Source organism: Aythya ferina, assembly GCF_964211825.1.
Source record: "Aythya ferina genome assembly, chromosome: 6".
Lineage (NCBI taxonomy): Eukaryota > Metazoa > Chordata > Aves > Anseriformes > Anatidae > Aythya > Aythya ferina.
In genome coordinates this window covers 26,534,045-26,558,628 of record NC_140303.1, presented here as the reverse complement: position 1 = coordinate 26,558,628, position 24,584 = coordinate 26,534,045, and the positions used below count along the sequence as shown (strand labels likewise).

Below are 24,584 nucleotides of genomic sequence, written 5' to 3'. Positions count from 1 at the left end.
CTGAGGATGAACAGGGAAAAGAGTAGGAAGAAGAAAGGGAAATGAAGAAGAAACAAAGCATCTTTCACCACTCCCTTGTCTGTAAGAAAGATGCATCTAGGCATGCACAGACACATAAGACAGGATCTCTTCCTAAAAAAACTGCTTGATGCATGTTCATATATTTGCTTGCCTCTTACTGATAGGAGTTCAGTCAGCAGCAACTACCTCCAGCTGGTTTCAAGTTACAGCCCAGGGAAGCAGTGCCATAAAATTCCTCACAGCCACCCAAACCATTACTCTTCTATTTTCTACCATTTGGGGTCATCACACCCCCTCTGGAAAGCTTAGAGGTATGATACCACCGCAGGCATCTTCAGAGAGAGCCTGACAATGGTGTATTATGAGGCTTGTTGTAACATCCTTTCAATATCCTTAAGGTCCAGTGATTTAGAGAAGAGAGCCTTTTGTGTCTCCTGTCAGTTCCAGGAAGCTCCTGTCACTGGCATGGAGACTGCATAAGGAAAAGAGCTGCTAAATAGACCAGTTAAAAGAATATAGGCCCAGTTTAACCCCCATGTTACTGAAAACCATGAATGCTGCAGCTCAGTTGAGGTCAGAGGAATGGCACTGCTCTGAAGCTGGGGGTGAGATGCCCATAAACCAGCTGTTACATTTCAAAGCCAGGGCTCCCTGTGCAATGGTCTCACAGGCTCTGCAGGAGATACATCCCCTGAGGCCACCACAGCCAGAAAGGGGGCATTTAAAGGAGGACCACGTGTACACAAATAGATCCCACTGATATAACCCACAACAAAGACCAAACTTACACTGCATAAAATAGAAGTAAAGGGTTTCTCACCTCCAGAGCTGGGCTGGACTTGAACTAGTGATGTGGAGGCCTAGCAACACGTTCAGACAGGAAGCATTTACATAATATATTTCTCTTCTTCCACCAAAGGAGAGGGAAACTTATGGCCATAAAAAAGATTGAGAGTAAATAACCCGAGTAAAGAAGGCTTTATTTATTTATTTATTTCAATTTTCTCTTTCATGTATATTTTAAACACAGTCTGCTGATTGCTTTTGTTCTGTAACTCTCCTTTTGACACAAACGAGTATAAGACCATACCAACAGTAGTTCCCTGACTTTGACTTTGCAAGTGTTTCTTACTGAACACATCCTCACATTTGTTCTCAGAATCACAGAATCTCCTGAGTTGGAAGGGACTCACAAAGACCATTGAGTCCAACTTCTTTCATATGCAGGCTGTTAATCCTTGTTCAGGCAACATGGTCAGTTTTTTTTTTTTATTTTAATTTTTAAATATTACATTGATTCCAAATACATGACATAAAATAAAAGAACACCCAATACTTCAGTATTAACAAACAGTTTACATCATTATAAGGAGTTTATGGAATTATATATTTAATTCATTAAGAGTTGATCAACTTCCTAAGAGTTAATGGTGCAGAAAACACCTGAATAACTACAGACTTTTTAGAGGGAGATACTGAATTTGTCATCCTGTTACTTGTACTGCACATTTACTCAGTAAATGATATTGTAACTGTTACTCAGTAGATATCAAAAGCCTCATGTCCATGTCACAGTTTGTTTATTTATCAGTTAATGCTTTGCACCATGAGTATTCATCAGTTCATAGCACTTCAGAGAAAAGCACCACCATGAAATAAAATGCAACAACATCCTGATCAGAACTAGAGAGCTGGTAGCTGCAGCTCTTGTTACCAAAGCTGTCTTCAAAATATAACTCTACTAAGCCTTAGAAGCAGACAGGAAATTTGCAATACTGCCAGGCAGATAAGAACAGCTAATTCCCCAAATGGGGATCCTTTCATTATTTGGGACATTTCAGAAAGTGCCTAGGCCAGACCAAGTACCAACCTGTGCCTCTCTCTAGCCACTCAAATCCTGACCCTCTTTGTGAGAACATTGGCAACTCACTTGGTCCTTGGTCTCCCCATCACTGACTTGTCCCTTATTATTTTGCTGAGGTTAACAGTAAGGATAGTAATTTTCGTTACTTGACTGTCTTTCCCACCAAAAGCTGGATTGCACTGTTCTAGAGAGTAAAGCCTCTTGGGATGAAACTACAGGTCTGGTGGTCAGATTGTCCTCGACTACACAGTCCCTGTATTATTTTGGACACACCTTTCTGTCTGTTCAGATATCATCCTGCTGCTCTGCAAATGTCCCAAAACACAAGAGAGCTGTAGAATACCAGAAAAAGCAGTAAAAGGATAATCCAGAGTGGTGATCCTAACCTGTTGTGCAGCAATCAAAAATACATTGCACTGGGTGTACAATAACAGCACTCACCATCACACGCTTCCCTCAGCCCGAAGGCTGCAGCTTTAGACCACCTGTGGGCTCTCAACAACTTGTGGTATTTCACGAGAAAAGAAGATAAAAGATGCATAGTACTGGCAACTACAGCATATCTTCTTTCTCCCACAGGTTATATGTTCAACGTTCAAACAGAATATATGGTCTGTTTTAATCCTTTCTGGATGAAGCAAATTACTGAAAACGTCCCTCAGGATTCTGAATCCTGCAGCATATCAGCTGCATCACATAGGCCCTAAAATGCCTTTGGTGTTAAGAATGCTGTGCATACAAACAGCACTTCAGCCTAAAGAATAAATGTGCCATAAACTGGAAGTGTTTTTGGCAAGTGAGTAAATTTAATCCAATTACAGCAGAGGTGATGAGGTCAAGCTGACTCTTAGTGAAGAATCACCAACAAGACTGTCCTCAAAACACAAGACACAGCAGCTTGCTGGACTGCTTGAGAGAGCTGACACACTGTAGTGAAGTTCAGCAATGCTCAGACTCGTTATAACAAAGATAAGTGCCAAGAAAGTGCTTTGTGCCAGCAAGCAGAAGAGGAAAGGGATTCAGCAAGAACACACTTTGTAAAGCACACTGTAATCCTAAGCACTTAATTGCCTTTGGCAAGAGCTGCATCCCGTTGCTCTCTCAGAAGTCGTTTTATCTGCAACTTGATGCTCACAGCTACAGCAGTGAATGGAGTGGGGGAGGAGGAGAAACTGGGGAAACAGTGAGAGAACTATAGCTATGAGTCCTTGCTAAGCTACCAAAGCAAAAACATATAAAATACCATTGTGTGCAATACCTGATCTACACATCCAATCAATCTGGAGAGCTCCCTTAGAAGCAAAGAGTGACTTGCATCCAGGCTCCTAAATCACCTACAGAAGAAGGGAAATATGTTGTGGAGTTACACACCTGTATTTATATTTAGTATTTATGTAGGAGTGGCCTCGTTTCCAGACATTCTAAAAGAGCCTATTTAGGTGGTTGGAAACTCAAAGTTATCGTCAAAATTTCTGTTTCTTTTCCCTGCCTCTGCTTATAATGCAGCATTCACAAATATTTTACAATATGTTAATGCCAACTCATTGTTCCCACATAGATGGAAGACTCAAAGGTAAATAATGCACCAAGCCTCTTTAATTAAATAAGGAGTTTGGGGGAGGAGTTTCTGCAGACCCTTTTAAATTTTAAAGCCTGCCAGCAGGATGAACAAAAGGTAGATTAGGCTCACATGATAAATCCCAGTAAACCTGAAAAGCCTTTGTTAATAAGTCACTAAAGGAAATTTTTTTTCTTAGAATTTCTGCTCACCAGAAGCGAGAGTTAAGATTATTCTAGTGTGTTTAGTCTCCAGCAGCATTAAATGGGTATATGCCTCATGGAGCTCTAATCTCCTCATTTGTATAGAGCTCAATTCTCCTTTCATTCTTACTAAAGAAGAACCAGTTATTTCTAGCTTTTATATAGGGAGCAGCTGCTGCAACTCAGGAGGCAAAAAACATTTATGAAATCAGTCAAGTCTCCCAGGAAAATTAAAGTGACTCTCTAATCAGCTTTCTGTTTCCAGCTCTTTAATAGCAGCAGCAGCAGCAACAGAGATACAAGTGCATTTTCATTTCATTTTGGTATTTCTTTCATGTAGCAGGTTGCAAATGATCCTTTCAAGTTTCCATTCATAAGTTAGTGTTCAGTAGCTTGTTCACAGAGCCAAATGGCATGTTAGCCTGGCAATTAGTACACTCTCCTGTTTGTAGAGAAGCTTAATGAAGACATTATTAGAGACTTTTAGACATTATTGCTTGCTGTAGCACTTGCAACAGACCCCTTACAATTGCTCAGGAAAGATACAGATTTTAGCAAAATGTATACTGTAATGACAGACAAATTAGATAACATTAAATTTGGCAGAGGGCTAGCCATAAAAAAAAAAAAAAAAAAAAAAAAAAAAAAAAAAAGTCTGGAGTCTGTCCTACCTGGATCCATCTGGTTTCATTAATAAATCCTGTTCAGCACCACAAAGCACTATAATCATCTCTCTTCTCTGTCATGCAATGCTAAAGTCCAAATAGCACATGTAATCCTAATGTACATCATGGACTGATTTCCATCAGTGAAGGGGATTAAGGCAGCTGTGCAAGGCTTGCTAAGATCCTGTCTGGGACTCTGGATGCCACTGTGGTCATTTGGGTTCAGAAAAATATCATAGGCAAATAAATAAACAAACAAACAAACAATATCTGCTGCAACAGGTGTAGCTACACCTTGCAAGAACAATCAGAGAAAGGACATCCTACTTTCCACAGGGAGGCTAGAAATGAATAATTTAGTGACAAAGACAGAAGAGGATATTAACCAGCCATGGAAAATAAATAAATAAAAATAAAAAAGAACACCACCATTATCTTTGTTACAAACCTCTTAACTCAAGCCTGTGGAATATAGTTTGTGAAAACTATTGAGTACAGCTCTGAACAGGGTAAAAGCAAACATCTTCAACATGTTTTAGTATGAATTTGACAATTTTTTAAAAAGGAGATGAGTCTGCAAAATCAGGATTAAATGGTTCAGGATCGCTTTCAGACCATGCTCAGCTCTGAACCCAAAGTGGAGAGTCCAGCCACCACAGGCTGTGGCTCCCAGTTCTCCAGAGGTCCTACCAGAAACTTCACCCATCTGCCTGCATGGTTGTCACAAAGAGAGCTTCTGAGCACACTTTCCAGATTTAGACATCCACAACTTTAAGGCGTAGCACATGAAGCAGCTCTGAACTGTATTTACATCTGCATTTTGTTTTAGGAGAGCTCTGAAAGTAATTTGTAACTGTTGGTTTGTAGTCTAATACAGTGTTTTTGGCCTGCATAAGGATATTGGTATGGATTTTGATTGACTATAAAAACAGGATCATCGCCCAGAGGAAGTCCTTATGGTCTTAAAGGAGGAGGAGGCAGAATAGATTAACAGACCAAAAACCAGTGAAAAATCATGCATCTATACAATTTAACTTAAGCAAATGACGATGCATGATCACTGCTTATTCCAAACTTAATAAATTTACATTCAACGTTATACAAGCAAATCAACAGAACTTCAGTGATTTATTTCCTTCATCCTCCTTTATACCACGTTGCAAGGCAACTGAAGTTATGGAGAGATGCTTGCAACAGCAGAGTATCAGATTTCTAACTTCCTTTGCAGCAGACCTTTTAAGATTTCCCTACAAGACCAATAAAAATTGGGTCAGTGATATTAACTAGTGTGAGCCTCCCACATTTATAGAAAATCCTAGCTGTGATACATGTTAAACCAGGCATGTTCTTCTCTTCATGTCTCCCTAAAGAGGTTAAATACCATTAACATATCACACGTCAGCATGGTACGTGGCTGCTCCTCTGGTGGTTAAAATACTCCTCCTACAGCTAACAAAGTCACTCCGATGACTTCTGGCGTTAGCACACTTGTCCTGCCGGGCTGGAATGCAAAGTGCTAAGGACGAGCACAGCATAGATGTATTACGGAGACGTGTTACAATGAGCACCATATACCAAAACTACAGCTCAGATAGCTGCTAGCCTGTGTCACTACACAAGAATTGCATCATGAAGAACCAGAGAATGCTGTGGATATACGCTAGATGAAAATTACCAGTTCTTGCCATCTGACAGCTATTAGTAAATATACAATTCTGGTTTAAAAACAGAAGACTCCTAAAGTGTGCAGTTAGAGCCTAGTTCCAGGAAGATCTCAGCAAATGTGAAGTTTCACAGGAAGACGCAAGCCATATTTGGAAAATAATAATGCAAGTCATTAGGCAAAAATAAAGATGTGTGAAGGAAGTAGGGGGAGGGAGATAGTCCATCAGTTTGGGATTTAAAATGTGAGAGGAATGACTCCTTCTCTAATAGTGTCACTGACAGAAATGGTATTTCCTGCACTCCAGTAAGAGAGGGCATCATCTGGAGCGTGTGTGGGGTGTCTTAGTAGGGAACACACCTTCTGCACATCATGCAACTCCTGGCTCACTCTCCATAGGACTCAATACTTGGGAACATCTGAAGTAAGATGTCTGGAGCCAGGTATTTGCATTCATCCTTTCAGACATTCCATTTGTGGAGAGCATAATCTGGGCTTCAAAACACTTGATTCTGCTTCCCAAGTCTGGGAGAATTATCCCTATGGACTTGCTCTGCAGAAAACTGGGCTGGGGCTAAAAAGCATCTTTAAGCTGCAAAGGAAGAGACAGGTTCCCTGTCTTTTTGTCCCCAATCTCCAGCCCCTGCTATGCCATCCCCTTCTAGCCTGAGTGCAGGGTGTGGTGCCAGGCCAGTATCCAGATATGCACGTACAGGAAAGGGAGTTAATTGGCAAAGCATTTATTTTATTTTTGTGGCAAAGCAGTCCCCAAAAGCACATTGCTCCACTGTGTGAAGGCAGCATGCAGAGAAGTGATTCCACCTCCTCCTCTCTCCCAAGTTAATGATACAAAGCTTTCATCTCATTCCCTCACCCTCACACATTGCACTTTAGTGGTGTCACCGGGCTTTATCCTTTCCTGAGACAGTAAGAGAGTTGTGTGACATGGTGCAAAGTACTGTGAGAGGAGCAGAAATTTTAAAAAATTGAAAAGAAAAAGGGGGGAAAACAGATAGAAAACCCAACACGTTTTGTCTGAAGCAGGAGACCTAGATGCGCGGTGCAGGAACACTTCAGCATGCCTCCACATATGCACCCTGATATTTGAAAGGCTCCTCAGTCCAAGCAGAGCCCGAGAGCCGACCCTCGCAGCCCCGCCTGCAAACGCTTCTCCTGCCCGAGCCCCTGCTACCTGCCGCCGGGGAACGACAGACCTGCGCCAAACCCCGCACAAAAGATGCCCAGTACTTACAGCCCGGCTCGCTCCCTCTCTGCTCAGCGTGCCCCGGGGAGGTGAACCCTAGGTGAGCGCTTCTCCCAGCGGCAGCCCCCCGGGAGAGCCAGGGGGGTGGGCGGCAGCCGCACCGAGCCCCCACCCGCCGGGGTCCCGCGGCTCCGCCGCTCCCAGCCCGGCATCTGCCTGCCCGCTCCCCCCGGAGGGGCAGGTCTGCCTCCTCCTCCCCGCCTACCTCCGACACCCCCGGGCTTGCATTCACCCGGCGATGCCCGGCGTCCCCCCGCCCCCGGGCTTCCCCTCCGCGGCTCGGCACCGGGAACCGCCACCCGGTCCCTCCCCGGAGCCCCGCTCGCCCGCAGTTCCCCCGTTGTCCCCCCCCACATCCCGGGGGGAAGCGGTGCCCGGAGGCGATAGAGGCTGCGGTCGGCGAGGCTCCCGGCAGCTCCGCATCGGGGCCGGGGACGGGCAGGGAGCGGTGGGGAAGGGGTGCTGAGGGGTGCCTAGGGGTGCTGTGGGGTGCTGAGGGGTGCTGAAGAGGGCGCAGGGATGTGTTTGGCTGTGCAAGGTGCGCGCTGGGGTGCAGGCAGGGCGTTTGTGGGTTTGGGGCATCCAGAGCTATTTTGTAGTGCCCGTGGAATAGGTACAGGATGCATATCCAGGGGGCGAATGGCACACACAGAGGGTGCATGGGAAGGGCTGTATGGGATGTGGAGGGGATGCCTGAGGGATTTACAGGGGTGTGTGGATGTGCATGGGGTGTGCAAATGCCGGCTATGGGGTGCCCTCCCAGGCACGCAGGGGGCTTTGCCTCCCTGCCTCACCCCCAGGACCTGGTGCACCAGCTTGGGGTGTCTGGACCTGGGGCAGGGGGATTGGTTTGATAAACAGCTCACTGCTAATTGTATCAAGTGCTAAATTAGTGCCAATTAAGAACCGATGTGAGATGGGGACAAAATGAAACCTTCTCCACACCGAGACCTTACTGCTGCTCCCTAAGGTGGAATGAGAGACCCTGAAAAGGAAGGACAAGGAAAGCCAGGTAAGTGGCAAACTTAAACCACTTCATATCTCAGTACTTTTAAAGGTTTTTACTCATTTTAAAAAACACTTGACTTTTCGCCTGGAAAGAATTTATAGTGAGATAATACAAACACGTGGGGATAGATGCACCAAAAGCCCAGGTTCTAGGGATAAAGCCTCACCTTTCCATCATGCATTCTTCTGTGCTGCCATCAACATGCTGCTAGGTATCCCGAAAGTGGTTCCTAGCTGCTACGGAAAAGGGAAGGCACAAACTGCAGAGGACTGGGCTCTGAAACGCCTCTAGGGGCCATGGAGCAAACCACAGGCTCTAATCTCCCCCCTCTCTCCCCCCGTTTCTTTTTCTGCTAAACGGCGACCAACTCAGAAAAATGTGGACAAGATAAGGAAGTCACAGCAAAGCTGCAATTTGCTGCATTAGTGATAGGAGTCGTACATTGACAGAGACCTCAGTGTTTTTCGTTTTGATCCTGAGGTGAATTTTTTCAGCCACCGACAGAGGATGTACATGTTCTGCAACCTGAGTAGGTGACAGGACAAAATGCTGCTTTTTCCTGGTACATCATCTGTCTTACTGAGTGCAACCTCTGCCAAGGGTAAAAACATCTACCGGTATGAGTCTATGAAGAGTCGTAGCCATCTCTTTAGATTCTTCCAAGTGCAGTAGAAACTGAGTGAATGAGGAGGAATTGCTAGGAGGAAATTGCATGCTGGCAATGATGCTTTTCTTACCCTTTAATCCCTTAAATTGACTATCTGCTGAAAAGATGAGATGCTTTCACTGTTTTAAAGGTTCCAGGGGCTTTTTTTTTTTTTTTTTTTTTTTTTCTTTCCCTCTTTTTCAAACTTGAATGACTGAGAAATGTTTTAAAGAAAAGTGTCTTTATTTCCTGAGGTTCTAAATACCTCAGTTGTCACTGGCTCTGTTGAACCTTCCTCATCAGATTTATACCTTGGTAAAATCACAAGGAGGTTTCAAAGAAATTTTAAGAATATCTGTAAAGCCAGGCTTTTACGTCTAGGCTGCTTTTCCCTCTTCAGTGCACACTGGTGACATATCTCAGACTGTTTTCCTTTAGAGAAAAGCAAATGCACATAAATCCCTGATCCCTGCTGAAGTGTGTAACTGTCTATACTTGATCCTCCTCCCCTGTTGCAAATGGCAATGCACGTGCATGTCATGGGCATGTCAGCTGTTTTATAAAGAGGTGCATCTTATGCAATTGTTTTCTTTCTGTAGACAAATGATTATTTGCCATTAAAATTAGGAAAGAACACATACCCCTAACATTAAGAACACATACCACCTTGTAGAGCCTCCTGTGAACTTGCTTTGACCTTTTCTATGTCATAGCTGACCAAAGTCTGTGCTGGCAACATGTTTTGATAAAGTTTTCTTCTCAATATTCTAAAGCATGAGCTCTGAGAAGATGCTGCTCTGTATCATACTCATGTTTTTCTCTGCTGATTTCTAGTCTAGGCTTTGTGAAACTCCCTTCCTCTAAATGTACGCATGTCTTACCAGTTGGGAACCGCTGCTCTAGACAATCTTGTAATAGCATCACTGTCTCTGCTTTCAATTTAAAATGATTGCTCAGGCCTTAAACACTCACAAAGAACAAGGCCCACTGTTGCCAGTGAACCCACATCTGCCTTCAGCTGGGAGGGAGGAGTAGGAGACACTTGAATCGGGATGAAAGCCACTGAGCTCCATAAGGAGAGCAGACGGTGCCCCTGCTGGGTTTCAAGGGATTGACTCATTCTCAGCAGAACTCACTCACATATTTCTCTCTCTCACACTCTTTTTTCCCCTCCTGTTATTTTGTTTGCACAAGTCAAATGAAGAAGTAAAAAAAAGAAAAAAAAAAACTGGGGGATGTCCCATCCTACTAGAAACCAGGATGAGGTAACGCTTCACATCCAGTCATGGTATCTCCCCAGCATCCTTGCTAGGGCCATTTCACTTCAGGCTGGGCCTTCATTTTGAGGGTCCTCCAGGAGGTACAGGAGCAGCAAGTGAATAGAACCACTTCTGTAGATGCTGATCCTAAGTCAGGTCAAGCACAAAATAACCTTTTATTCACATATCACATTTAATGAATGTTGCTGGCTAGAACAGGAGTACATTCTCAACTGGCTGCTTGAGGTTTTGTTTTGTTTTTAATTGTAAACATTCTTCATGCAGCTGCTCCAGGGATATGTTTAGGAAGCAGTGGCTGGCTGTATTTAAAAGATTTCAACTCATCTTGACCTACATTTAGATTTCTGTAGCTTACAACCCAAGGCTTTAAACAGCGAAACCCTCAGAGAGCTTATATAGCTTCTGTAGGGCAAGGCACAGGAAACAAATGAAGGATGAAGTTACCCAGCTGAAGTGTTAGGAAAAGTGAGTTACTGAGGCAGAACTATAGGTTCAGATGATTATCAGATGATTAGGAGCTCAAAGAGCAGAGCTGCGTAAAGGGAGCAAAGATAACCTCTCTCTCCTTTACCTTGTGCTTTTTTCCTGATTCATTCTCTCACTTAAAGTTGTAAGTCTTCAACAGTAAAGTCTTTTAGGCTCCTTTCAGCAAGAAGTTCAGAAGGTGCCTAACCACAATTGCAATTTTATGTGTTTCTTTCTCACTCAAACTTTTGCTTCAGAAATTAATAGTGCTAGTTCTTGATACAACCCCTTATTAACAAGAGAAACTGGTAGAATTGAAGATGCTGAGGAAATAACTTTGTTGGGAAGGAACACATTCATCCATTTTCCAGAACTAATTCTTTCTTTTCTCTTCCTGGAATGCAGGGGCCTATTTTTGCAGGGCATAAGCATTTTAAAAAGCAATGCAGCTTGTAGCCTCTTAAAATTAGAAGGTAATCTTCTAAAAGTCACTATAATATCTTCCCAAATCTGCAGGCAGACTAAATTATTATCCCCCATCTTGCTCGTGTCTTTGCTGACTGGGTATGTCAAAGGCTTTGAGAACCTTTAAGTTTTGTGCTGCAGAGAATGAGTAGCTAAGGAGGCAGGAAGCCAAGAGGTCAGGCCCACTAGGTCAAGCACAATGCAGCACTAACACTGACATATAATGTTTAGACCAGCATCAGTTCACTCAGCTCAAAAGCAGCGGAAAAAAAATGAATTAGATCTGTCAGCAAAACACCACAAAAGAAGTGTGTGCCCATCTGGTGAAATATACAGGTAGTTGAGTCTTTACAAATTTAGGTTTGCTGGAAAAAGTCAACAGGGTTGTAAGCATTTGGCTGTTGGGGGGAAATTACAGGTTTGGAAACTCAGCAGATGTTTTAGTCCCTTGTACTTAGAGGTTGGAATAATGTATAAGCAAAAGGCATAAACAAGGAAAAGCTGGCAATTTCACTAATTTTAGTAGAAACTAAAATGTAAAACTTGTGTTAGAACCTGACATTTCTGTTCAAATTAGCAGGCCAAATATCTGGTCAGACTGCAAAAATTCTTCACCATCATTCTTCTAAAGCCACTGGTGGTAGCAGATTAATTCCACTTTCATAAACTAAAAGCATTAAAAACATTAACTACTACTGACCCTTGCTGAATTAAAGCCACTAATGGAGCGCTACTGGTATTCATGCAAGCCAGGTGATGGATAAAGGGAGTGGTTACTGTGTGTTACACAAAAGTTCATTCAGAAACAGGTAATGACTGAGTCTAGATTGACCCTACAAATGCATGGATCAATATAAAGGCAATAGGAAGGCAACACAACTCTACGTCATGAAGTTAACTTTACCCTTTTCTTCACAGAACAGAAACAGGCAGTAACTGCACATATGTGGAAGACTACAGCTTTTTTTTTTTTCTTTTCTTTTCTTTTCTTTTCTTTTTTTTTTGCTTTTCCCTGAAGCTCTCACTTCAGCCAAAATGAGTTCAAATTGATGGGGAGGTTCTGAGATGAATTGGAGGCTGGAGGAAAATCAGCAAGTATGCTTATTAACAATTTCTACCAGAGCATACTTATGTTCTGCACAAGTAATGGTCCAGAACTAGAGAGCATCCATTACACACAGTCGAGTTAGTGCCCATTCCATACAGAGAACAGCCAAGCTATAGAGTATAATTTACTGTTATTACAACCTTCAGTCTCTAATCTCAGTTTCTAGCCTAAAGAAAGAAGCAGTGGTAATGGCTACATGGCTACAGCATGATTACAGAGATGTACAATATTCTTGCCTTTATTATTATTATTATTTTGAAATATAAAGTTTAAGAGCAACATGCACATAATCAGCCTTACCCTTGGGCTAGAAAGAAAGAACTGCTGTTACATCTTCTATAAAACAAATCTGTTACACTGAAGAATTAAAAGTATTTTATTCAGGTGGTATATTTGAAGGTTGCCTTCATGACAATCAGACTGTTGTTTGACAAAGCTCGTAGTAAGTAACTTCAACACTTACAAGAGAGTAACACAGCATTTGTAAAGCAAAAGTTTTTTCCAGGAAATTCTATTGTGATCATTAACCAATACCCAAACAGAGGAAATGCAAGAGGATGTTAGAGTTGTCTGGAAATGCAATGCATACCTGACCATGGGCACATTTGGGATTGCCAGTCACCCACAGCAGAAGTTCCACAGAAAAAACTGACCACCTACATTTTGGAAGCCAACCCTCATTCCACAGTAACTATACCTAGGCTTCCAGATTTATAACTAGACCTCCCTTGTTGAGCAGGTGTAAACATGCAACTTGTGGAGCTTGTGGCTTCACAAAGAATTTCCCAGCCACATTCAAAATGACCGTGTCTGCACATCATTCTTATGTGGAACATGTGTCTCAAGATACCATGTGGAGATCTGGGGAGAAAGAAAGAAAATGTTTTCTTTACTTGTCCCCCTTTTGCCTTTTTCCCGAGACAGAAAACAGTTATTCTTACCAAACATAATGAAAGAAACTAATCCCGCTATATCAGTGCCCTAGCTAAGAGTATTGTCAGCAAATTCCATCCAGACTAAAAACTTGAAGTCCCTGTGGTGCGTCAAATTTCTGAGACTTCAAGCTAAAAAATGAATTTGTATAGATTAACTAGCTAGGGATTTAAGATAAAGCTGGCTTCTCTGAAAGAAATGTGTTTTACACAGTGTTAAGTGTTTTGGTTCCTCTTTTATTTAAAGGAAGCAAAGGGCTTTGTGAAGAGTCTTCAATAGAGTCTTTTCCTTTTAAAGCTGTGGAGGAGTTCCAGCCTGTCTGTTGCACTGGCTTAAACTTTGTTTTTCTCCAAAGCAAGAGCCCTTTAGTTTTCAGTGGCTTCCACATTTTTTTCTCCTTCTTTTGTGAAATGTGCCAATGAAGTCAAGTGGGTTGTATTAACTGAACATTTTTCCAAACATTCACACTCAGGACCAAAAAAGGGAATATTTAATAAACACAACCAGGAATATGTTGGAATGTTGATCTTCTGATGATCACAAGAATTTTCAGTCATAAGGTCTAATTAAATATCCCAAGTTGGAAGTGCTTCCAGTGACTGTTACGTCTCCTTGTTATCTGGTCAAATATTTTTAAGTTAGGTCAAGTGGCTTCTGCGCCAAAGCGATAGTTTTAATGTGAATAACACACATGCAAAGAGACTGTAATAAAATTTACCTAGGCTAGTGACATTTTGGCATCTCAAGTTTAATCTGGCAACATCAGCCTATCTTCATGCACCAGATGCTAACTGGCAATGAAACAACACTGTGGAGGTAATCACAGGTGTTTGCTTAGAGCAAAATGTCTTCGTTTGAGAGAAAATAAACAACAACAACAAAAACCACACAACAGTCTGCATGGTCTAGTACAGGAATTTGTAATATCATTGCTGATGTTGTTGAATTTCAATGCAATGAGTTTAAAGAGAAACAAAGACATCACATAGAATGGTTTTCCAAAAATACTATACGATGTTATTATCTAAGAATAAAGCATTTTTTTGCCAAGATTAAATAAATAAAACAGAAATGAAATCCAGAGATAACAAATGAATAATTAACCACTTCATCCCATTAGGAGCAATAGAATTCCAGTAGCACTCAGATAATCAGAGCTGCTTTGAATTAGCTGGTAAAACAAAAAAACATTTTAAGAGACAATCACTGCCTTAAGGAGCATCTCATCTAAGTAGACAAGCCAGACAAAGGAACATCATTGTTTCAGAATTAGGGAACTGAGGCACAGAAGAATTGTCTTGTCTGCAGCCAGTCTGTGGTAAGATAGTAATTGAATGCAGATCTCCTTACCACATGCACATTCTCCATTTATATTCCAACTGGTCAGCTGAAACAGCCTTTCATTACTGCTCTGTCAACATACCAAGAATTACACAAGACCATGAACGCTTTATAAGTTTGCTTCAAACCAACTTCTCTTCCTGCCACAGCATTTAAAAGCATGTAGCCAGTGAGCAAATACTTACGTAGATGCAATGAGGTCCCAACCCCGAAGAGCAGGTCAGAAGATTACGCTCCACCTGGAGACTCCTTCCCTTGCAAAATTCTCACTGTCTTCATATTTTGGACCCCCTACTTCCTTCTGCAGGATCAAGTTTTTCTTTAAAAGATCTTTAAAAACATTTCCTGTTTTTCTTTCTGTAGGAAGAGGAAGTGTCATTTATTTTAAGCCAAGGTCTGCCTTCTCACTGTATTCTTATAGTACCTTTCCTCGTGCAGTGAGTGGCACTCCCCTATCCAAGCACAGCCCCCAGTGTCATTCACAGAGAGAATCAGACAATCATAACTCCCCTGAAGACAGCATGTGCTGTTTCCAGGTCTACCATCAATCAGCAGAAACCAAGAATTAATCTGTCCTATTCATAAGTGTCAAGATATTCTCTGATGGAAATTAGGCTACAAGAAAGTTTTGGGAGAACAAAGGCAGTTACAGCCTGGCCACTTCTCCTAGCTCAGTGGCCCAGGTTCAAGAGGCCATTCACAGGCAAGTTCTGCTTCTAGGCTGCAGCACAAGGAGGAACACTGCAGGCTCCTCTGCTCCTCCCATGGCGAGGGTTTTTCTGATACAGACCTGTGAAAATTCCTCACCCAGCAGGACTTCCAGGCCTCCTGCAATACAAAGAACCAATTGTCCAAAGTCAGACCTTCGGCTTTACTAAACACAACCTTCTCAGAAGCATCTTCACCTTATAGAGTTGTGTATTTTATTCATACACATTTTAATCCACTGGGATTGAAGGAAAAAGCACTTTGAGACCAAACACGAGGGCCTCCACTTGCTCACAGGAAAACCAATAAAATATTTTAAAACATTGGCACACAGGCAGGGATATAAACAGTGTTTCGGTTGCTGGAAATGAGCAATAGTAATAATAATAAGAAAAGGCAATAGAGAACATATTGGTGCCTGCTTCTCTTCACTTGAAATCTAGAACTTGCTTGAACTTACTTTGCATGATAAGAAGTTCAGTCAACACGGGAAAGTTTCACAGTTGGGAAACAAGTCTGTGATTCCTTTGAAACCTAGGGCTGCTAAATTAGGATCTGGTGCCCTTACAGCCTCTTGGGTTGATCCTCCAGGTACAAGCATTTGTACAGGAATTCTATAGTATATGGGGTGTGCTTACAAAGAAAGGCAGCCAGCTCTGCTTGAAGACTTAGTACTGCTGGTGTCCAGGGACTTTCTCACACTAGTTCTGATCCCAATGTGCTCCATGGCAGTCACGTATATAATCCAGCCTTGTGCTGGGATTTTTTCTTAAACAAATGTTGGCCACTGCCCATCTGATAAAACTTAGAAATGGAAACAAAAGAGTAATTTGTACTGGCTTAAATTTTGTTCCTTACAAAAGCCACCCTATCCCTTCCTCCCTTCCCTCCCCAGGGAAGGTTAAGGGACTCCTGGAGCCACAGTGCAGGACCGAGCACTGCTCAGGGCAAGATCTTATTCCTTCTTTGCCCCCGCAATAGATAATTACAACAGCCACACTCCACATCACCAACCACCCAGTTAATGCACCCTTCCGCTGTCAGCATCTCCCACTCACCAGAGGAGACGAACCTGAAGTATAATGGGTGAGAGTTACACTGAGGGCAGAATCTTTCAGAAAACTCCCCTCCAACCAGGCCACCACTGTGCAGGAGCTGCTAGCAAACAGGAGAACCGGAGCCCTGGGAGCTGAGGAGCCAGGAGCCGGAGCACCCAGAGACAAAGAGACAGACAGAGCTGCCCACCCTCTGCTGCCCGCTGCCACAGTAGCTGGGAGCTTCAGAGCCCAGCAGGGCAGCATGCAGCTGAGCTTCATTTTCAACAAGACTATAGAATGAATTAACTCTATCCTGAATACAATAATTCCCCATCTAGACAACTTCCAAACCAGCAAGTGGCTGGCAGAAGGAAGCAGCAAGCTCCATCTACCAGAAAATATCAATGATCAGAGCTTGCTGCATGAGTGTTATCACTAAGCTATTAGCAGTTGCAGACCAAACAGCTGAATTTTTAATGTGACACTTGGGAAACACCTTTCCTTGGGATGCTGAGTGTCTCTTCATGCCTGCCAACCTGGGACAGCTCCACCAGCAAAGGTACAGCTGGGTTCTTGCCCCTGCACCCAACTCTTTGTCCCCAGCCTCAGAAGGGATCCCTTTCCTGCAGCAACCAGGGCAGGGCTCCCCAAGGAGGGCAGTGGACAGAAAGCAGCTGACTTCGCCACGTGCTCACCCTCAAGCTATGTGTAGAAAGCCTTCAGAGTGTCCCTGAACTTTCAAGCTGAAATGGGGCGAGACTCAGCAAGAAATGAGTAACAGCCCAGAGGAGCACATAGTACCAGGAGCAAAATGCAGCTTATTTCTTCTCAGATCTCTCTCTGCTGGCCCTCCTGGCCCCACCCCATGTGCTCTGTGCAGAATATACCACACCTGTATGCACTGTCTCCCACCACTGCTCTTCTGGTCCAGCATCACTATGAGTTGTGGTGCCAGGGATGGTCTCTCAATGCTATTTCTACTCTTTCCTTTCACCCATGCTAAAAAAGAGGCAGTGGAAGATAAATTTACTGTCTACCTTGCAGCAGAGAACCTGCAGACATCAGTTAGCATTTCTTTTCCCTGCAGCCCTAGGTGACACATTGGATATTCAGCCCACTTCTGACTGAAAGCTACTTTTGTCAGAGCTGCTTTATGCCCCTGTAGTTCCTCCAATTTTGGAAGCCAAATGTGCACACACATACAGCAAACACTGTTTTCACACAACATTTATGCAGCTTGGTATCTGTACCAAGCTGTGCCAACTCTGCCAGCCCCAGCCTAGCCCCAGCAGCTGATCCTCAGCCCAGCACCAGGACAACCTGATCTCTGTCAGGCAGCAGCATCGCAGGATGCATTGCTGTTTTTCAGCAGGTTAACAGCCTGATTCATGGGACACCAGATGAACAAAGCATGGCTTGCTGTTTGTCTCTCTTGAGTATCTTGAGCAATTGTAATTTGTTTGTTTTTTTAATTTATTTATTTATTTTTTTTTCCTGCAGAAATTTATCAGACATCTTGCCTGTACAGATTCTTTGATCTCAGAGTATACGTGCATTCTTGCAACAGACTTTTGGAGCATTTATAGCTTGCTCTCTTCTGTCCAGCTTCTAACTTGCATGAAACTTGTAACAGTTTAATTAGCTTGTTGTTCCCCCACTTCTCACATTAGCTCGAATCAGACAGAGTTCAAAAGTCATTAAGGGGACACAGATACTGGGATCATATAAGCCTTGTTTCCTTAATAAACTAAATTAACATTTCAGATGGTGTCTGGTTCTCATTGCTCACAGTCTAGACAAAACAGGCACATGCAGAGCAGGCAACGTATGAGAGCTCAAATTTATTTTTATCTTTACTTCATTTTTGCAGAAAAAAAAAATAACAGTTTCACAATACAAATAATTTTAAGTGGTTTTGGGGGCAGCTCAAGAGAATGGTTACAGAAGTAGCAGTTTTTCCATTTCTGCGTTTCCAGATTTATTCCAGCATAGGACAATATTCACCAAAATTAGGAGTTCCTAAATTTAATTCCCATTAGATTGATATCCAGTGCACACAGCACTGATTTTGAAATTCATTTTGAATTTTAGAAGAGATATCTAAATTGTCTTTTGGGGCTAACCAGGATTCCTGCTGGTTACAGATGATGAGGAAAAAACACATAATCAGATATTTAAAAGTAAATATTATATCAGAGGTGCACATCGATCAACAGAGGTATGTGTGCTGGCAGGGAATAGGCAGTAACCTGCAAACTAATGCTGAGCTTGCAATGAAAAAAAAAAAAAAGGAGAAAATCAGACAAAGGGGTAGCTTTGAAGCATACTCCAATGTCATGTCTGAAGGACTCCATCATCAGACATAAAAAAAAGGAACAAAGATGGATATTGCTTTATTAGTGCTCATAAAAACTGGATGTGCAGTGAGACAGTTATAATAAACTGAATGCTATGAGTTAATCCATACCTTTTTTTTTTTTTTTTTTTTTTTTTTTTCCACAGGGGCACTGAAACTAATATATACTGGCATTAGCTTCGGTAATTACTCTGTGCAGGTGCCTATATTTGCTATGCTTGTAGCTTGCTTTGATGCTGCTCCAACACAAGCTGTTAGCAGGGAAAGGAAGGCAGCTGTGAGTAGGTATTTTGTACCTGGCATTCATTAAGACTTCCAGTATATATCCCTGCTGGAGAAGCTGGAATTTGACTCTGGTGAAAGTGTGTACTTTGTGGATTTCATTTCTGGAAGTGCTCCTGATACTGAAACTGGTGACTTATGTTCTGTTATTCCACCATAAGGATTAACAAAATATTCAAGTCTTTTCAAATAATGTTGTGGCTGTATTTTTTTTTTCTCGATGCATACATATAAAAATATACATGTGTCTGAGTGAGTGTGACCATCTTTAGCACTAAGGCAATATTTAGTCATTAAGCAGAAATCTGGAGAAAGGCTGCTAGCTTGCCTCTCTGACCTTCAAAACAGACCAAGATGTCATTGCAATGCAGATGTCAACTCTGATTATTATTTTCAAAAACAATTGTTTTGAATGAGTTTGAGGTATTTGCAGATTGATAGCTGTGACAGCTCAAAGGGTGTCATAGTTTTGGTGAACTGCAGAAATAAAGGATTGAAGCATAAATATCTTAACAAGCACATTCTTTCAATGAATACTATTTTCAAGCTTTTCCCACAGTTTCAGATATGTACTAACCACAGCTTGCTTACATCCCCAGACCTCTGATGTCATCCCATCAGGATGGATGTTTCTACTGGAGTGCTGCAAAATGTCCAACTGTAAAAATGAAGTAACAAAAGGCCCCAAATGAGGCAATATTAAAGGTGTGAAATCCAGGTGAATTATGTTAATATTCAGCTATTTATCGGTATGCTAGTGCAACAAATAGGGTTCAGAGTTTCTCCCACTCTCAGTTATGTATTTTTACACATTAAAGTTTATGTCTCTTGAAGATTTTCATGCCTTTTTTTCCTTTTTTTTTTTTTTTTTTTTTTTTTTGTTTTTAAATTTAAATGCATTTCTGATGTGTCTTAATTATTTTTAAATCAGGCTATTGCTTAGGCTGCTTAACTCACTAGTAGTACTGATTTAACACCCTCATGGGCTGCCTTCTTAGACTGAAAGAACAACTTTGCTGTCCACCTGCAAATTCTAGAAGGCGTGAGAAGCAGAAAAGGAACGGACATTTCCAGACTTAAATAGAATGTCTCCAGACTTGTCAATTCCCATAGTTTTTGTAGGTGTTACAAAATACAGTTATATTTTTATCCTTTAATGAAAAACAGGGAGGTTTACTACCAGCCATATTTCTGTAAATACATTTAAGTTGGAAATCATTCCTACTTAAGCTCAAACACTGCAGTCCTTTCACCCTAAATCATCCACTACACTGGGGTTAGAAACAACCAAAAAGGACTACAAAATCTACCCACAAAATAAACTGCAGAAAATATCCCTCAACCAATTAATTTTGTTGCCAGAATTTTATTTTGAACTGGAGCTGTTTGACATCTTTATAGGTTGTATATCTTGCTTTTATCCTGAAGCATGTGTTCATTGGTAGCATAAATATGTCTCTCAGGTTAGCTGAAAATTGGAAGTTGGAATAACTCAGTCACATGAAAGTGAAATGTTTTCACCACATCTGCACAGCTCAAGAAACATTTTAATTTCTTTATTATGGATTTACAATATAATCTGATTTGGGCATCTCTCTGTGTCTCAATTTCCCTGCTTTGAAATGGAAGTTATAATAATAATTGTTTATGCTATTCCTTGGCAATTTTTCTAGACTTTCAGGACTACAAGACTGACAGTCTTTTCTTCTATACATATTCCCCATCTTCTAAAACAGAGTCTAGTTTGCAGTCTTTTAGTCTCATACCAATATGATTAATCATGTTGACTTCACAGAAAAATAGCCTTAATTAATTAACAGAGTAAGCTGGAGACTCCAACTCAGATCAGATTCCTATTCATCAGTAGAGGCATTCAAGTGCTAAATGATTTACAACAAGTCTCACAATAAAAGCTTTAACATTTTTTCCAATGCAATAGATTATTGTTTTCCTGAGAGATTTCGAAATAATTAGTTAAATGTCTAAAGAACAGAACATGTACATTAATTAGCCAATTCATGGAACTATGGTTTGTAGTAAGTTAATCTCATTAAGGCAAATTTAATGAAAGGTTGAAAACAACAATTGACCAAATATAACATGCTAAAACCACAAAAAGAAATCTGCTTTAATTCTATACTGAGAACTGGTGAAGTATTAACAGAGGGACAGTTATTAACCTAAATTTACCTGAGGCTTTAGGCTCTATAGCTGCTCTTGGAAAGCCCGTTTCCTCTTAACCTGGAATCTTTATCTGAAGCAAAAGCTTTGTCCAGAACACATTTGGCTTCAATAAAGCTGAATGACAATTTTTATCATTTTTATGCAGGTAACATTGTCTGCTTTTAATGTGGCTATGCATGTGTGCAGTTTAGAGAGAAGGTAAATAAGAAGGGACACTAGGATTGTAAAATGATATACGGTACCAAAGAAAGCCTATCAGGCTGTCCTGTTATTGTGTCTGCCATTATGAGGCTATGGAATAGCAACTGAAACTTCAGGGCAGCGTATTTACAACAGAATGAAATAGTGCTTATTAACCCAGAATATAAACAGCTTCCAAGGCACAAATACCTGATAGCATTGAGGCCAAAAGGTTAAAAGAATTCCAAATCCAATTAGCTCCCTGTATGGGTGTTAAGAACTTTAGTTTTGTTATACATTGTGTTAGTGCATACAGAATTTAAACTTACAGTTCAAGATATATCATAAGTTGTGTAGGGACAACACAGTTAATCTGAAAGTTTGACAGTAAATATAGAAGCTTTGATGCTAACGCCAAAACCAACATTAAAAAAAAAAAAAAAGTTGGAAAGAGAGAAAACAGAAAAATAATTAAATCTTAAATTTACAATACATTAATTTACAGTACATTGGGAATTTTTGCCAAGTGGAGTAAAAATAATGCCAAATGATTAGAAACAGATCTAAAAAGCAATAAAAGAAGGAAAACTTAGTTTTGGAAAATCTAAATCGATAGACTTAAGAGAAAAATATGTCATATTAAGAGGTAGGAAAGAGTCTGGAAAGCCCTGATGTTGAAAAATGGCTTTGAAGTTTTGTGGAACAATGTAAAGAATGGTAGTTTGCATTGTGGCACGACAACAACAAGAAACATGCAGCACCAAAAGAGTAGCAGGGAGAAGTACCTACCAGGCAGGTGGGATGGAGCTGCAAAGACGAAGCTGGTAGGCTCTATGCTGCTGGGATGGCCATATCCCTCTAGAGCACGGTGTTCAGCTCTGGGCACTTCATTCACCCCTATGGTGAAGTTTGGTAGGGGCTGGAACCTGACTGATGAAGAAAGGGATTCATTTGCTCAGCAATTTGGGTAAATCTGGCCTAATAGATCAGTCGAACAGTCTTTAACAGTTAATATTTAAATGGTATTAGACAATGTTTGTGGGAGTGTGGCCATGGGGGTCGACAAGCCCCATGGTTGGTGATAACATTGGACTCTTAACGATGAAGCCATCAGGAATGTTAAGAGTTTAGCTGTTGCTGGGCAAAGTTGTTGACCAATGAATAGTTAGTGGAAAAGTACTGCTGTGGGGCGAATGGTGTAAGAAGGGAGCCTGTCCTTAATAAGGGAGATTGAAGTTATGCCATCGATAAGAGAGAGTTGAAGTTATGTCATCAGCACAGTAGTAGCAGTTACTGATCTTAAAAGAACCCTGATGTTCGTGTGGTCGTTACGCCACAGATGGTGATCTAGTGCTTCCTGGTGTCACTGTCTCTCTCTCTGCTTTCTGGGCCTTGCTAGAGGACTTTATTAACATCTGCCTTCTCTATGTCTTGGAAGATGATGCCCCTAGTCATCAAAATGACCTTTACAGATTGACTGGAAATTATCCCATCTCCCAGCATCCCAGATATGCCTTGGGTTGCAGGCACCCAAGGGCACTATATCTTGACTAACATTTTAATTAGATTTGATGTTTCCACAGAAACGGCATACCTCATGCCTGCTAGAGCTAACTGGAATCCTTCATAAAACAAGACATGCTTAAACAGAAAACAAAAGCATTCTAGCAATGACTCAAAATAAATTTACAGTGGAGCAGCCTAAATGTAATTGAATATAAATGCTGGTGATACCTAGCTGCAAAGTGCTCCCTTAGATGTATCAATGACTCGACCATCCTGGACATGGAGGGAGATTATCTAACCAGCCAGATGTCTGCTACTGTTGATTGCACAGAAACTAAGATAGAAATGTTCTCCCTCTCTCTGATTTTTTTCTCTCTTTCTCTCTTTTCACTCAAATCTTTTTAGTCCCAGCCTGGCTTTCACTGCCATTCACTGTACCTGTAATAAGCTGGGCCCATGCCCTTTCCTAGAGCAATGAAGGAAGAGATTGTATTCCTGGATAAGTGTATCTAATAAGATAGTAATTACTGTCATACCTTACAACCTTTAGAAAATGCATTCATGCTTAATTAACACTTCAGATTATCAGAATGATACCAGGACAACAACAAAGCTTCAAAAGTCATATGACATAAGAATTATTAAGTGCATGTAAATTTCATAAAACTTACAGTCTGCCCTTTGACCTCTTCAGGAAAATTTAATGTGAAATCTAATGGTGCAGGCATTACTGGTCCAGCATTAGTGCTCAGCAGGAGAAGTACAGAAGGGCTATTCCCACTATTCCCAGGGCAGCTCCAGCTCTACAAGGGAATGTCTCCTCAGATTCCAGGACCATTGGCCGTCAACTCACACCTTCTCCAGTGATATAGGGTATATTTTAAGAAGTTTCTCTTTCCCCAAAACATATAACTATGTTGAAAAGAAAATAAATAAGCAAAATTCAAGTATCTCTGCTAGTACTAGAAGTAGCAAAGCATGATTTCCTGCAGATTTGTCCAAAGTTCAGGTCAAAAATAGCTGGCAGAGTCCCACTGTCAAACAAACCATGATATTGCTTAAGGAAAAAGGTACGTATGAAAAATCCAGATGAAAACAGGAGCTTAGCAAGAAGCTTAATAACTCCTTGTCCAGACTAATTAGAAATAGTGGGAACATTCAAGTAGGAACATGTAAGTAATATAAAGTTGTCAGGAGCTGTTTCTAGGTGCTGACTACTGGGACCCTTCAGCTACCTTGGCATTTGCCAGTCAAAACAGAATGCGTTCAGTGGTGAATGTGGTAAAGCTGAAGTGTTTTGTGTTTTATCTCAACAAATAAATCCAAGTTCAGTACTCTAGGTCTTATTTAGTAGGGATAGTCAAATGGTAAGCAGAAAAGTGAAGGTGTAGGGTCTAAAAATTACGTGCTGTAGTTAAAGCTTTCTTATGTTTTCTTGGCTTGTTTCACAGGTAAGAATTTTAACATTTATTCAATTACTTGTTCTGTATTACTTAGATCTTTGCTTAATCTCTAAAGCCTTTGCTACATTGAAAAAAATATACTTTTGTGAAAAGTTGTATTTTATGTTACATACAAAGCCTCTTTAGAAGTATGATAATACAGCTTAGTTTTGAAACCCATGAGGAACCTGCTCATTTTACTCTCACTGTTAAAATGGATTTAGCTTTGCACAGATCATATCCCCGCCATCAGAGTTAGGTTAACAATTTATGTTTGTCTTTATCCACTAATAAAATAAGTGGTGATAAAAGCAAAGATTTTACCTTCATAAAAAATAAAAATGAAGGCCTCTGGCTTGTAACAGTGATGTTGCACTGCATCACTGTGATTTTTACAGTATTTC

General features: G+C 41.2%; 1 protein-coding gene and 2 long non-coding RNA genes across 8 annotated transcripts in view; 1 reads left to right on the top strand and 2 right to left on the bottom strand.

Annotated features, from left to right (window-relative positions):
- MYLK (myosin light chain kinase) overlaps nt 1–7,351 on the bottom strand; it is a 201,793-nt gene extending 194,442 nt beyond the window's left edge. Inside the window, exon 1 of one of the 4 annotated variants that reach the window (XM_084524653.1) lies at nt 7,227–7,351. The gene's annotated coding sequence lies outside the window, so the exon portion shown is untranslated. Of the gene's footprint in view, nt 1–3,143; nt 3,240–7,226 lie in introns of those variants that run through there. The other 3 variants (XM_084524650.1, XM_084524652.1, XM_084524651.1) reach the window with 3 other exon arrangements.
- A 269-nt stretch (nt 7,352–7,620) lies between these two features.
- Nucleotides 7,621–24,584, top strand: part of LOC311439201 — a 27,907-nt gene continuing 10,943 nt past the window's right edge. For both annotated transcript variants that reach the window (XR_014694584.1, XR_014694585.1), the window contains exons 1-4: nt 7,621–7,686; nt 8,132–8,250; nt 18,733–18,768; nt 19,468–19,586. This is a non-coding gene — a long non-coding RNA (uncharacterized lncRNA). The remainder of the gene's footprint in view (nt 7,687–8,131; nt 8,251–18,732; nt 18,769–19,467; nt 19,587–24,584) is intronic.
- On the bottom strand, nt 12,570–15,688 carry LOC311439202. Of its 2 annotated transcripts, XR_014694586.1 has the most exons (3): nt 14,671–15,688; nt 14,495–14,555; nt 12,570–13,072 (listed from the first exon to the last, which is right to left on the bottom strand). It is a non-coding gene; the product is annotated as an uncharacterized lncRNA (long non-coding RNA). The 2 variants fall into 2 exon arrangements; XR_014694587.1 differs by lacking the exon at nt 14,495–14,555.